Genomic DNA, 14,725 nt, shown 5'->3' with positions numbered 1-14,725 from the left:
TCTAGTATCCAAAAGTCTCAGACATAATCAAAGCTACATTATACTAACTACTGTACAAACACTTAAACAATGGCTCAACCAGCTAGGCAAAAATGAAAACATTTTTCTTGAATAGTCATTGAAAATTAACTTTTGATTGGACCATTTCTACAATCCTTCTGTGTTTATTTTCATTACAAAATACTCCAGTTTTAATATTGGGTTATCATCAGTTTTCATGGTTTTGGTGTTGGTAGTTCTCAAGTGCCTTCATTTCAGTGTTTAACCAGGGTTAAAATGGGGACAGAAAATGATGGTATCTGTGACGGGGTGAAGCAACCCCGTCACCAGCGTGCACCGGGAGGCTTGGATACTGACGGTGGGGTGGCAGGTTTAGCCCTGGCTGCACCGGCATGCCCGGAGATTGGGGAAGGGAGGGATCATCACCGCGTGCTGGGGATGCCTGCTGACGTCACTGGCGCGACTGGGATGAGAAGGGTGGGGCACCCGGAAGAAGCGGGCTGGACCGGAGGAAGCGGGCTGGACCGGAGGTAAGAAATCAAGGCATAGCGGGTACAGGGGGGAGGAGGAGCACGCAAGGGGCGGCGAAGCTAATGGGAAGAGGGGGGCGGCGGCTGAAAAGGAGGCAGGGGAGTGAATTCCCGACCTGTTGCAGGGGGCCAAAGGAATGGTCAGCGAGACCCGCCGGCGGGCTGTGACAGGCCCAGGGAGGGTCGTGGAACCCGTAAGCAGGCGTGTTTAGGGGTAAGCCCCCACCTGCTTCCTTCAGGAGCTGTGCTCCTGGTGTTAGGGCTCTGGGTCGGGGTCCGGAGTGAGGGAGGGCCCGAATCCCTTACCCCGCCCGCGAGGGTGACAACCGCACAACCGATGCCGTTAGGGGCGCAACAAAGAAAAGACGTGCGGTTTGAGGGGGCCCTTGTGACAGTACCAGTTTCAAAGTCTACCTCAATTTCAATACTTGAAGGTGTTTACTGAAGATACCACTGGTTACTTTATGGTTTCCAGTTTAACACAAAAACAAATGGCACTTTTCACACTTTACTTAAAACCATTGTTCCTGTCTATATGCAACTTAAAAATAAGTGCTGCGCAAGGACATATTTGGAAGGCTTTCTTTATAAACACAAGGACTAGAAACTCTCTGCAAAAATATAGGACTTCTGGAGGAGTATGTCAGGATAGCATACCACAATGAAGCAGATCAAACTGACCTCTACTTATAAGGGTATGTCTAGACTACAAATTTAGGTTGACTTTTTAGTCTCTGAATTTAAAAGTTGAAGGTGCATGTCCTCCCTCAGCACCTGAGGTCAATGGAGTGCATCCCCAGTAAAGTAGCTGCCATTGACATTAACAGTGATGCTCTGTGGGTAGCTATCCCACAGTTCCTCCTGACCATTTGCATTTTGGGTTAGGCTCCACGTGCCAGGTGGGACAAAAATATTAGAGTGGGTGGTTCTGGGTGCATGTTGTCAGCCTCCCATAATGCACTTGTCTCCTACCTCCCTGCTTGAAAAGTGACAGCAAACAATCTTGTGTCACTTTTTTTCCCTGGTTATCCAGGCAGACACCATCGCATGGCAAACATGGACCTTACTCAGCTTCAAACTGCTTGGCACGCATTGCAAACCCTTCTCATATCATGCTGTGGTTTATCAACGGAGTGCATTTTCAGTAGCACTTATCTGCTCTTTTCTACACACAGACTTTATGCTTGCAAGTGGGGAAGCATTATTTCTCAGAGGTGCCTATGAGTAGTGAGTGAATTTTCCAGGTTACTGGGTGGAAGCTCAGCCAGTTCTATGTTGGATAAATGGAGAAGAACCCCCAGATATTGAACCTAGCTCTTGCTGCTATTGGCTCCACCAAGCACAACAGTTACATGTACAAAGCCAAATTTATCATTGCAAGTGTCGATCAGGAAGGCAGAAGACACAGCCCAGCACAGGGCAGCTATACTCAGTTTGGTGGCAGACATCGTAAGTAACAGGTTGTGGAACCTGCTGTTTTGCTTCTGCTTTGAAAATGTGACAGAATGCTTGCAAGTATAGCTCTTATGGCTATCTAGATGTCTGCATCTACAAAGGGGTCCGTGTTCATGAGGGGCCCTACAAGGGGAGGGGGCCCAAGCAGGTTTGGAGTGATCATATGGTCAGCGTGTGTTTGCTACCCCCAGCATGCCTATAGACAGTAACTCTCCCTTAGCTCAGTGACCTGCAAGAGGGGCAGGAGGGCAACTGGGCAGGCTTGAAAGGCTTCACATGGTCAGCATGTCTTCATCCCGCATCATGTCTGAAAACTATAACTCTCGCTTCGCACAAGGGGAGGGACCTGTAAGAGGGTAGGGGGAAAAGACTTGTTCTCTGGGACAATCCCTTTAAGCCCCTTGACAACTGTGCAGTAAACCTGGGGTTGGGGATGAGCAAAAGGAGGTGGATTGCTATCAGTTATAGAGCTTCCCCATTTTCATCCAGGTTGCCATGCTTAATATCAGTCTTCTCACAATCAGAGAGCATAATAGGGAGCAGAGGCTTGACTGAATGTGCTCAGAAACCTGGACCTTATGCTGTAATGGTTTGGGCTCTATCCTATTTCTGCCATGTCTGAGTGATTTTGGCATAGATAACAGCATTTCTTCTGCTTATTTGGAGTTCTGCTTGCAGAGATTCCTCTCCTACACATCAATCAGATCCAGTATCTCCTGCACACTCCATTGTTGAGCTCATTTGCAAAGGGGCATATGTGATCAGGTGTACTGCTGAAGTGTGCTCCTGGGCTCACCACTCTGGCCAAAGAGGAAATGGAATTCAAAATTTCCCAGAGCTTTTCCTGGGAAAGCAGCAGAGGTAAAAGTGCTGGTCAGAGTGGTCACATGGGGGCACGGTAGGACACTTCCTAGAGTTGAAAAGAGTTGAGTTTTTAAAAGCACTGTATCTGCACTATCCCAAATTTAACTATCTAAGGTCACATTTAGTGCTATTCCTCTCATCAAGCAGGAGGCTGGAAATCAATTTTTAACTTCTCTTAAAGTCAGAGGAAGGGGCTTGGAGGTGTAGACTCATTGGTTATAAAATCGACCGAATGTGGCTAACTTCTACCTAAACTTGTAGTGTGGACCAGGTCTAAGTAAGTTCAAGAGAAAGCTACCGAGTGCTTTTTACATTTCATGATCATGAATATTAATCCTTAATGATGGAAGCATTTCAGTGGTTAAACAAAGCCCTAATTTTGTGCTGCTGTTTTTTTGAGAAGGAATCTTAGAAGAATATTATAGAAAATAAAGGACCTCTTACCCACTCTCATACATAAGTTTCCTGTCCACATTTTTTGAACATTTCATTAGAAAGCACAGTAATTATTCTACCAGATGTTGCAGTTTGCTTAAAAACACATGGCAACATTTTGAAATGGCTTGTAAGGAGATTTATTGAGAGAAATAAAAAGAGAAGATTAAACTGAAAAGAGAGAAGGGGAAACATCTGCCAAATGTTTTATTAGTGGCATGGGGTGAAGGTACAGCAAGAGACTAAACTTTGGTTTCATAATGTGCTTCCAAAAGGAAACACTTGATAAGTAACTGCAGTGCATAAATAGAGCAAATGTGCCAAAGTAAAATATTTAAGTGATCACTTTACTGCACATATTAAGTATAAATGACGCAGTATAATGTCCCATGTATTTTTAATGACTGTCCTTTGGTCTGTCAGAATAGTTTTGTAACAGATATAGCTTATTTGAAGAAATCTGGGAGAAAAAGAAATATCATCCTTTGTTTAGATGATAAAAAAATATGAACAGGGTTGAGTTACTTATTTCAGATAAAGAAGAAAGATCAGTAAAGGATACAATAATTTCAAAGAAGTCTCTGAGCCTATTCGACTGCAGTGCGGATAAATAGGATAAACAGAGATTGTGGAGACTGCAGGATAGTGAGAATCTGAAGACAATAGATGAGGGAAAATAGTGCATTTTAACTGCATCCTCCAACCATAAGGCTATGTCTACACTGTACGCCTATTTTGAAATAACTCATGTTATTTCAAAATAACAGAATGTGCATCTACACAGCAAGCCTGGTATTTTGAAATAATTTTGAAATAACAGACTTCATACTCTGACATCTGTAATCCTCATTTCACGAGGAGTAAGGGAAGTTGAAAGAAGAGTGTTCTTCCTTTGACTTGCTGTTGTGTCGACAGTGCCAAAAGCCTAATTAAGCTATTTCTACTTCAGCTATGCAGTTGCGTATCTTAACTCAGCTTTTGCCCACAGTGTAGACATACCCTAAATGTGCAATCAAATAAGTATAGGTAGAAAAACAGCCTCTCTGCTTAGGAATGGATATGATTAAGTTCTGTTGCTTAAATGACCAACATTTGGTACCTCTATGTTTCTGATTACAATTTTTTTCTTGTATGAAATATCATGGCCTACTCAAATGACACAAGAAAGACAAAAGGCTGAATCATGAAGATTAGTTTCATAAGATTAAATACATAACATAACTTTCCATTAAGAAGTCACCATTTTTGCTCTTTTGTTGAGAAATTTAGTCTGAGTGTTTTAATTTCACCCTGCTTAGTAAATGAGGAACATAAATGATAAACAAAATGAGAATCTAAGTATTAAAATGCTTTTTCAACCTTGGATAATTCTGTAAGAGTAAGGAAAACTTAAAGCCATAATTAAGATATCTTCTAATACAAAGACACTTTGGCAAGAGGTAGGTGGGTCTGAAGAGATCTGGGAAGCATGGAAATAGAGGAGCCATTGGGGAAGTATCATAGGTGAAGTCATGACTCCCTCAGTCCCAGTCCTCTCCACAGCCAGACATACTCTAACAACGTCATCACAACCTTTGACTTAATCAGAGATCTTCTTTGGACTTTTGCTGTAGGGGAAGCAGGTGTGGACAAAAGGTGTCCAAAGTGCATGAGGATTAAATTCACCCATCTGGGCTCATTTTATCAATATAGCTATTGCAATTTTTTACTCCTGGATGGAAACTGCATTAATTAATGAAGGATGTAAAAGGCACTTTCAAGAAGCAGGTGAAGAAGCTGGGGCCTGCCTGGATTTCTTTTGGAAATTAAATTGTCCTTTGAGTTCACTGGTAGTTTCAGTTTTGCTGAGAAAGCAGGATAAGGCTGAAAATGTAGTGGTATCAAATCTATAAGGACAAATCTCTCTCTCTCTCAGGCAATTATCTGTCTGTGAGTCCATTTGTTCAAGAACTCTTCCTAAAGATCTAGGACCAATTTGGTAGGCAGCTTCCTCTTACCTTAACTTATAGCAAGGTAAGGCTTTGGTTGTGCCAAGAAAATAGGATGTGTCTGAAATTCAATTGTTTTCTGTAACATGGAAACAGAGGAGGCTGATCAGAGGGATGCAGCCCTGCACAGTCACCACTGAGGGCAGTGAGCATGGGAGGCAGCTATACTACAGAGTGACCACTGGGGACAGCCACACCAGGAAGGGAGTGGCCAGCTGGAGTTGGGGCTTGCCATCTTGCCAGCCACCATCCCAGGTAAGTGGCCTCCATGCCCCTGAGTGGCTTCCCTCTCAGCCCTGAGATGCAGCACCAGATGTGGGAGAAGCCCCTCAGTCCCTCCCAGAACACCATCAAGGCCAGGAAGTGAAGCCCGTGTGCTCAGCACTACTGGCCCATCCAATTCTGGCAGGTCTGTGTGGTCCCTCCTGTTCCCTCCACAGGCCAGTCTGGAGGGCACAACCAGGTTTGGTCTGCATGACCCAATTCTGAGTCCCGGGCTAGCTCTAGGAAGTGCCAGTAGGAAGCCTCTGCACCCCCGCCCCACCTAGTCCCACTCAGGCACCACCAAATATATTTTTTTATTGGGAAAATATAAAGTTATTACAAGAAGTAACATGATCCTACCATAAATGTTTGCTTCTGAAAGATAGAGGCTGCAGGAATGTACATGGAGGAAAACTTGTTTAAAGGGAGACTAACTTTCATGTTACCCACTTCTGTAAGATTTCATACTTTAAAATACTATTTTTTTAAAGGTTTTTTTTTTTTTTTTTTTTATAAAAACCCTAATTCTCCATTGCCTTGTGCTTTTGGAAGTATTTTGCTTATTCATAAAATGGACATAATATGTTACCACCAGAATGTATGAGGAATTCTGATTTGATAATATTTTATATTCATTATGCACACTTTAAGATTCCAGTATAGCAAAGCACTTAGGCATGCACCTAATTTGAAATTGAAAATCCATTCACTTTAAGATGCATGATACTTTTCAATATTTGACTTGGGCCTTTGACTTCAATTGTCTTAAACAGAAGCTTATGTGTTTTGCTGTACTGTAGCCTAAATGACTACATAAGGCTAAAGTTGTGGTGAAGCAGGCCAAATATATTTAATTACACTTGTTTCACTGAAGTTCTGGCTGAAAACTGATATAATTTGTGACACCTTCAGTAAGCAGTTTCCATCTAATTTAAATAATTTAGCAATCAGAAGAATTTAAGTGTTTAAACATTAAACATTTCCTTTAAATATTGAACAATAAAAGTTACTCTACTGATTCTTTAAAACTGTATTTAGCTTACACAAAATTAAAAATGAACTAAGAACATTTCAGCATGAAATATTTATGCTGCTTAAACAGGAAAAAGAAATTAGGAGCAGAACATCAGAGACATCACCTCATTTGTGTCACTATTTCAGATTGTGAGTGTAAAAGAAACTAGGGCAGGTTTCTACAATGGCTAGCTCATATAATTTCAGATAAGCATAATCTCTGTGACAAGTGAGAATCAATCAGGTTAAAACACCAAAATTTTAGGATAGTTTATTTTGAGATGCTTGCAAGCAGATTCACAAGTTCATAAATCATGAGATGCAAAACTTCACCAACTCTAGTTAACAGGTTTTGCATTCATTTCCTTTATGATTTACTACAGAGCTGAACCCATTGCTTGCTTGCTATGCTCACCAAACTCCCTCTCTCTGGCTGTTACACTCACCAGTGTCCCTACCTGTGCACGCTACACTCGCCAACACCTTCTCTCTAGCCGCTACACTCGCCAACCCCCCTCCCTCTGGCCACTTCACTCACCAAACCCCCTCTCTATGGCCACTACACTCGCAAAAACCCCCGCCCCAGCTGCTACACTCACCATCCCCCCTCCATGTAGCCGCTATACTCACCAACCCCCCTCCTTCTGGCCGCTACACTCACCAACCCCCCTCCCTCTGGCACCTACACTCACCAATACCTCCTCCCTCCGGCCGTTACACTCACCAACCCCCCTCCCTCTGGCCGAAAAAAAATCCTGCATTACTTTTCAAGGAGAATCTTTGTAAGCATGGTCTCATTCTGATACACAGAAATCTAACATGTGTAGTTTACTTCCCACCCATAAAAGAAGTGATTATCCCCTAGGGGGTGACATCAGCTATTCAGAACCAAAAAGTCATCAAGTCAATGGAGCACTTCTACTAACTCAACCCAGTGAGTAATCCCACCATGACACAAAGCATCTCATTAACCGATGTATCTACTGTATCTTGTATAAAAGGACTGTTCACTGTTGATATGATGACATTTTAGACCCATACTTTGTACCTTCCCTCCTTATTTTTGTAACAGATCTCTCATTGGGAAGAAGTGTGGCCCAGTGGCTAAAGCATAACAGGATTCAGGAACCTAAACTTTATTCCCAGCTGTGACTGAACTCAGGCAAGCCATGTCAACTATTTATTCCTTAATTTTCCTACCCATAAGAGAGACAGTGATATTAACTAGCCTTTGCAGAGTGCCTTGATACATACGGACAAACAGTGCCATACAGCAGCTAAACAGGATTATTAATCTCTTTGGACTACAGGAGGCTGTGTTATTATTACGTTATTTTCTTGTATATTTTAAATAATTCTTTATTATTTTGTCCTGGATCTCAAGAGCTTCAAAAACAGGGTACACAGCTTTCTGAATAAAACACCATAATTTATTATTAAATCGTGAACAATTTAAAAATAAATGGCTTTCTTTGCTAAAGTTCTAATTAGCAACCCCATTGGATTGAATGAGGCACTAGACATACCAACAATGGATAAAGAAGCAAAGAAAGAAAAGTGTGTGTGTGTCACAGGAAGATTCACCTGGTCCCCCAATTTTCATAGCTATAGCTCTTTTCCTGCCCCTTTTGGCACTTGTCTGCTTTAGTGCATATTATCCTTATGGCTGCTAAGTTTAGAACAATCAGTTTTTATGAATAAAGATTTTCCCTTCCATTTGGCTCAAGAAGGTGAATATTAATATGCAAAGACCACTATAAATTGCATCTAGAGTTTGGAAACCAACTTAGTCAGTAGTATTCTGCAGTAGAATTGCAAATTTATATTACTAGAAGATGTACCTGGTATTGCCTGGGACCGGGGCTGGTTCAGGGTAGTGGGGGCTTTTCACACCACTTACCAGTTTCTCCTAGGGGCAGGCTTAGGTGGCAGGAGCTGTGCTGCCAGACAGTGTTCTCTTGCTAGGGCTGAGGCAATTGCTGCTCCCCTGCAGTCATTCATAACTGTCCCTCCTATCACAGCCCTCCTTTTCCATTTATGAGAAACAATTAAATTCTAGGCACATCCCCTTGTGCTGGCACAACCAACCCCTAACCATACTTTAAGTTATGATAAGAGGAAGCAGCATACAAAATTTGGTTATCGTAGCTCTTACCGTTTAGGAGGAGATCTTAACAGACTCATGGATGGATGGACAGTCAGACAGACATCTTTTCTAAAATATATCGTATGATAAATGGGTCAAAAAGGGGGGAAAAAGCAGGTGGCAGGATAGGGCTCACTTTTCACTAAAGCTGCAATAGTGGATTTGGCCACAGCTTTCCCTTCAGATGCTTGAGACTCATAGTCTTGCACTTGAGAGGATGAAATAGGGACATTTCATCAGTTTGGAGTATTAGATACTCTATCCCCCAGCCACTTGCCCAAAAGAACAGACCATAATGAGGTTGGTTTGTTGCTAACTATTTCTAGCTTTACTGGTATGGTAGACAACCTATGAAGTTTCAAATTACATTGTGGGTGTGCCTGGCTTACAAAGAGACATTATCAGTGCTACTATTGACACTGCCCATCTTCTGGTTGTGACACTGTGGGTACGTCTAGACTACAGGCTTCCATCGACAGAAGTTTTGGCCATAGAACCCAAGCTACCCCTAGGCAGGCAATGGCCCCACACTGTGCTACTGGAAGTTCTGCTTCATGCTCTGGATAGCATGATGAGATTTGGGGCAGAGCTGGAATCAGAGCCAAGCTTTGAGCCCCCTGCTCAGGCTGCAGCCCTACTGCCTTTGCCCCCGAATTTATTCCTAGAGAGGCAAGTTTGGAGGCTGGACACCAATTCGGACTGGTGGGACCAGCTAGTTATGCAGCAGTGGGACGACAACCAGTGGCTCCGAAACTTTCGGATACGGAAGTCCACCTTCCAGGAGCTCTGTTCCTGGCTTGCCCCTGCCCTGCAATGCTAGGACACCTGTTTGAGGGCTGCCATCCCCCTGTAGAAGTGTGTTGCTATTGCTCTATGGAAGCTGGCCACTCCCGACAGCTACCACTGCATGGGACATCAGTTTGGTGTGGGGAAGTCTATTGTTTCTAGATTTCCAAGTCCAATTTTCAAAAATGACTTTTGTCACTTGAGTGCTTTTGAAAATTTTAACTGGGGGCCTAAAGAGACAAAAATAGACAAAAGGCAGGAGATACGGTATTCCTTTTAAAAACGTGTGACTTCTATTTTTAACTAAATTTTATATTATTTTTCTCCCAGAGGCAACTGACCCCTCTGGCCCCCCCACTATGCCACTGCCCCTCCTCTTGCAGATCTATCATCTTATGCATGTGCAAGATCTGTGAGAGCCATCCCATGAATCTGCAGAGTGTCTGTGGCGCCTGCTTCTGGGTGGTGTCTCAATGCTGTCACATTCACCTCCAAAGAGGGGGCTTCCCAAAGCAGGTCCTTGCTGCAGACCCCTAAGGCATCCACAAGTCCAATCTCCTTTCAATGGACCCACTTCCGAGGGCTCATTGATCTTGGATCTGGCTTCCATCCCCGCTCCAACCTTTGCAACTACCCAGAAGTGTTCACCTTCCGCCTTATCCATTCCCACCTCATTCACCCCACAGGGACAGGCTCTGCCTCACTTGTCCTAGTGACTATTCTACCAAGACGTAATACAAAGTTTCCATGTAAAAGGACTCAATACAAAGCTGCAAACTTCAATGAGACAATGATTAATACAGAGACGTGTCTACATCTGCTGCAGGGAGACACCTCTGCCTCCCTTCACCCCTCTCCCCCAGAGTCTACAGCCTGTTGCAAAGCGGGGGAGGGGAAGGAAAGAAGCTGAGACCCATCAACGGGACTGAAGCAGTCATGAGCAAGCCATGCCCGGGAGCCATTCTCCTGTCCATTGCTGGTGCAGTGTTGCTTCAGGCATGCTGAAATGCAGTCACCTCTAGGGTGGGCTGGACAGCTGTTTAACATTTGCACAAGTTTCAGGAAGTGGGAAGTGAGGGCTTCCTTCCTGCAGAGCCTTCATCAGAACTACTGTTCCCTCCTGGCCTAGGAAAAGAATGAACAGGAGGATTGGAAATTAACCTACCCAGTCTCACATCCCCTAGGCAGGGAATGAGCCATCTATATTAGGCCCCAGCTGGAGTATCATGTCCAGTTCTGGGCGCCACATTTCAGGAAAAGTGGAGAAACTGGAGAAAGTCCAGAGAAGATCAACACAAATGATGAAAGGTCTAGAGAACATGAGATATGAGGTGTCTGTGGGAGGGGGGACAGGGTGATGCTGGGAGAGGAGAGGAGAGGGGAAGGGCATTGGGAGCTAGAGGGACAGGCGGAGGTGCTGGGAGAAGGCTTTGTGAAATCTGATGGATCAAAGGACTCCTCCCCTCCCCCCCAAGAGCGAGGACTCTTTACAAAGGTTCTGATTCTCCACATATTCTCCATGTATCTTTCCTTTTATTCAGATCTGTGGACCACAGGCTGAAAACCATTGTCCTAGGAAATTAATGAAAATCAAAACAACAAAACCACATGATATGAATAAGTACAAAAAAGGAAATATTGGTATTTGCAATATAGAGAAGTCTATGATCTTCAGTGCCATAGGAAGATGTCCATCTTCATGAATCTTGAATAGATAGGAATTGATTCACCACTGTGTTTCTCTACTTTTATGCTTCTATATTTCAATTAATGCAGTGGTGAATCAGATCCTTAGTGTTTTGGGCATCTCTATTTCACTTGATATAATCAGAAAGATTGACACCTATATGATACTTTTTATACAAAGATCACAGTGTTCCATATAAATGTTACCCACTGATTACATACTTTGCCCTAAATAATTTGCCTTACTCCAGCTTCAGAAGATTCTCTCTTCTTCTTACATGTACAGATTCCCCAGGAGCAATGTCTTTAAAAGCTGTATAGCAATGCTAATTCCAGTCAGAAGGTGAAGCTCAGTGCTTCTAATGGAAAACATCACTGGCTTTCAGTAGGGAAGATGTGAAATTAAGAACATAGGATCAGTTTCTCTTCTTACTGCATTATTCAACATGATGGTCTAATTGGGCACTCAGCCAATGGGGTTAAATGAGTGTAACAGAAGAGAATAATAGGGTGAAATTCAGAGGTGACATAAATGAAGCTATACATTGACATACACGATGGCACCACAGTGAAGGGGCAAAGCCAGGGTGTGGAAAATACAACCAAAGGCCACCCTAACACCAACTAGAAGAAGGCATACATGTTGCCAAGATTTCTCCAGAGATCTGCTGAATTGAATATCTGCACAATAGATCATCGAGGGACAGCAAGCAAAGCTTCTGCTCAGAGCCAGTAGGCCTCTGATCATTAGAATCATTTCAAAAAGTATACATGGATAACATTTAAGGAACTGTAAATCTATTCTGAAAATATGCCCTTAAGGTCTTGGAATTATGGCCAGTCACCAGAAGATGACATACCTTGGAAGGGTTCTTTTCAAGCAGGAGGTAATAGACACTTCTCTGTCTGTCCATTTGAGTACTATGATTTGTATGTTTCAGGCTACATGTCTATTCACCTACTGAGCCAGGTGTGAATTCAGAGCTGGCAAAATCCACAAGAAAGGAAATCTAAAGGATGAAACAAAGGGGAAATACAGGGTGGCTAATAGACATGCTGGGCCCCTGGGTAAGGTAGGGGGAGACTCCATGCTTCTGGAAGGGATGGGGCCTCTGGCAGAAGGGGTGAGGATGGGGCAGCCAGCTCTCACCACTGCTTAGAGTACACTGTGCTGTCCTGCTCATTCCCAGCCATCCCTAAGAACCATCCAGAACTGCAGTAGCGACCAGGATCTCCGGGTCCCTTTTGCTTCTCTGGTTCCTAGTGCAACTGCCCCATTGGTAGGTTTGGAAGAGTGTACTATGAATAAAGACAATAGATTGGTTTGGTATAGCTCTGAGTGCAAAAAGAGACAGAATCCTTTGCTTGGAAAGCAAATTGACAGAGTCAGGGTATGTCTACACTACCCTGCTAGTTTGAACTAGCGGGGTAATGTAGGCATACTGCACTTGCAAATGAAGCCCGGGAAATTCAAATCCCGGGCTTCATTTGCAAGTGCGGTATGCCTACATTACCCTCCTAGTTCGAACTAGGAGGGTAGTGTAGACATACCCTGAATGTGTTAGGCAAGGTTTTAAAGCACTGAAAGGACTTTGAATGAGCAATAATTGGTTAGGCCTAAAAATATCTTGTTCATTAAGCCCAAAGCTCTAGAATGCATGCCTCCATTTTATTTTATATATAGCCATGGGTTTGCAATAATTTACTAACTACCAGAATCTCTGTGCTTTATTAAACAAACGTATATTTGATTTCACAAAAAATCTAAGTGATGCGAGTTAAGCTGTGATCTGAGGTGGAACTGGCATGCTAGGGAGCATTACTTTTTGGGAGCAGCATTTCAGTGAATACAGTGAGACTATGTCTAAACTACAACTTTTGCCAGAAAAGGCAATGCAAACGAAGCACAGATTAGCATTTTCTCACGCTTTATTTGCATAATCTCTTCTGACCCGTTTTTGCACAAGGGGTTTTGGCGCAAAAACAAGCAGTGTGGATGTTTCCTTTTTGCACAAAAAAAACCTTTTTTGCACACGATCCTGATACCTCCTTTTTTGAGGCATAAGGATCTTGCACAAAAAGGGGTTTTTTGCACAAAAAGAAAACGTCCACAGTGCTTGTTTTTGCGCAAAACACCCTTGTGCAAAAATGGGTTGAAAGAGATTATGCAAATAAACCGTGAGAAAATGCTAAACTGCACTTCATTTGCATTGCCTCTTCTGGCAAAAATTGAAGTGTAGACATAGCCTAAGTGTCCAGTGGGGTCAAGAGATGGACACTCCAGGGATGCACTCAATGGGGCTGAGCACTGGCGTGTGCCTGTCAGTAACCTACACAGGAATTGTGGAACCTACCAAGCTTAGAGGACAGCGTGTACATTGCCCATGGTTGGGGGAGTCAGGGACCTGACCCCAGTAGGCACAGACAAGGTTTTCTTATGCCAAGAGCAAGTGGTAGCGGCTGCCTCGCAGGCCTAGATACTCCTCACAGACTATGACAGAACAAGAAACTAATGGGAGAAGATAAGCAGCCTTGCCTTCTGACTAGCACAGCATCAAATACACAGAGGGAGCTACAGACTCCCATTATTTGTTTTTTCTGCCAACTTATAAGAGTTATACACACTCATTCTGAGGTTATGTCTACACTACCCTCCTAGTTTGAACTAGGAGGGTAATGTAGGCATACCGCACTTGCAAATGAAGCCCGGGATTTGAATTTCCCAGGCTTCATTTGCATAAGCGGGGAGCCGCCATTTTTAAATCCCCGCTTGTTCGAACCCCGTGTAGCGCGGCTACACGGGGCTCGAACTAGGTAGTTTGGACTAGGATTCCTATTCCGAACTACCAGTACACCTCATTCCACAAGGTGTACCGGTAGTTCGGAATAGGAACCTAGTCCGAACTACCTAGTTCGAGCCCCGTGTAGCCGCGCTACACGGGGTTCGAACAAGCGGGGATTTAAAAATGGCGGCTCCCCGCTTATGCAAATGAAGCCCGGGAAATTCAAATCCCGGGCTTCATTTGCAAGTGCGGTATGCCTACATTACCCCGCTAGTTCGAACTAGTGGGGTAGTGTAGACATACCCTGATTTACTTGTATCATCATCTCTCTGTATTTGGCCCTAGATACAGATTCCCAGTGGACATCAATTGGCATGGCTGCATTAGCGTCAGCAGACCTGCGTCACTTTCCACTAGCTGGGAACATGGCCTGAAGCATCTAAGCATTTTTTGAAAAGTTTCATTCAAAAGTCATTTCATCTGAACTTTATTTGATTTAAAAATGTACACTCAGTTCCTTGGTGGCTCATTGCATGGTAGCATCTGTTCTTTCATCCTGTGTGAGCAGGGGAGGGTTGGGAGCAGAAGCCTAAGACTAATGCTGGAAGGTCTGGGTCTCAGCAGGGGCATTTCAAGAGGTCACGTCTCTCGCTGATGATGATATGGACTACCCACTGCCACTGAGGAGCAGTGGAAAACTGAATTGAAAATCATAGCATGAGCTGCAAGTCCTCTCTTTGGGGAAGCATAATTCTTGAATACATTAGGATAGCT

General features: G+C 43.6%; 1 long non-coding RNA gene across 1 annotated transcript; it reads left to right on the top strand.

Annotated features, from left to right (window-relative positions):
- Positions 1 to 481: 481 nt before the first annotated feature.
- Positions 482 to 9,848, top strand: LOC142818395 (uncharacterized). The gene is made up of 3 exons (XR_012895886.1): positions 482 to 530; positions 5,369 to 5,527; positions 7,623 to 9,848. It is a non-coding gene; the product is annotated as an uncharacterized LOC142818395 (long non-coding RNA).
- Positions 9,849 to 14,725: the final 4,877 nt, after the last annotated feature.

The sequence above is a fragment of the Pelodiscus sinensis genome, chromosome 15 (assembly GCF_049634645.1).
Source record: "Pelodiscus sinensis isolate JC-2024 chromosome 15, ASM4963464v1, whole genome shotgun sequence".
Taxonomy (NCBI): domain Eukaryota; kingdom Metazoa; phylum Chordata; order Testudines; family Trionychidae; genus Pelodiscus; species Pelodiscus sinensis.
This window is presented reverse-complemented; position numbering and strand designations above follow the sequence as displayed.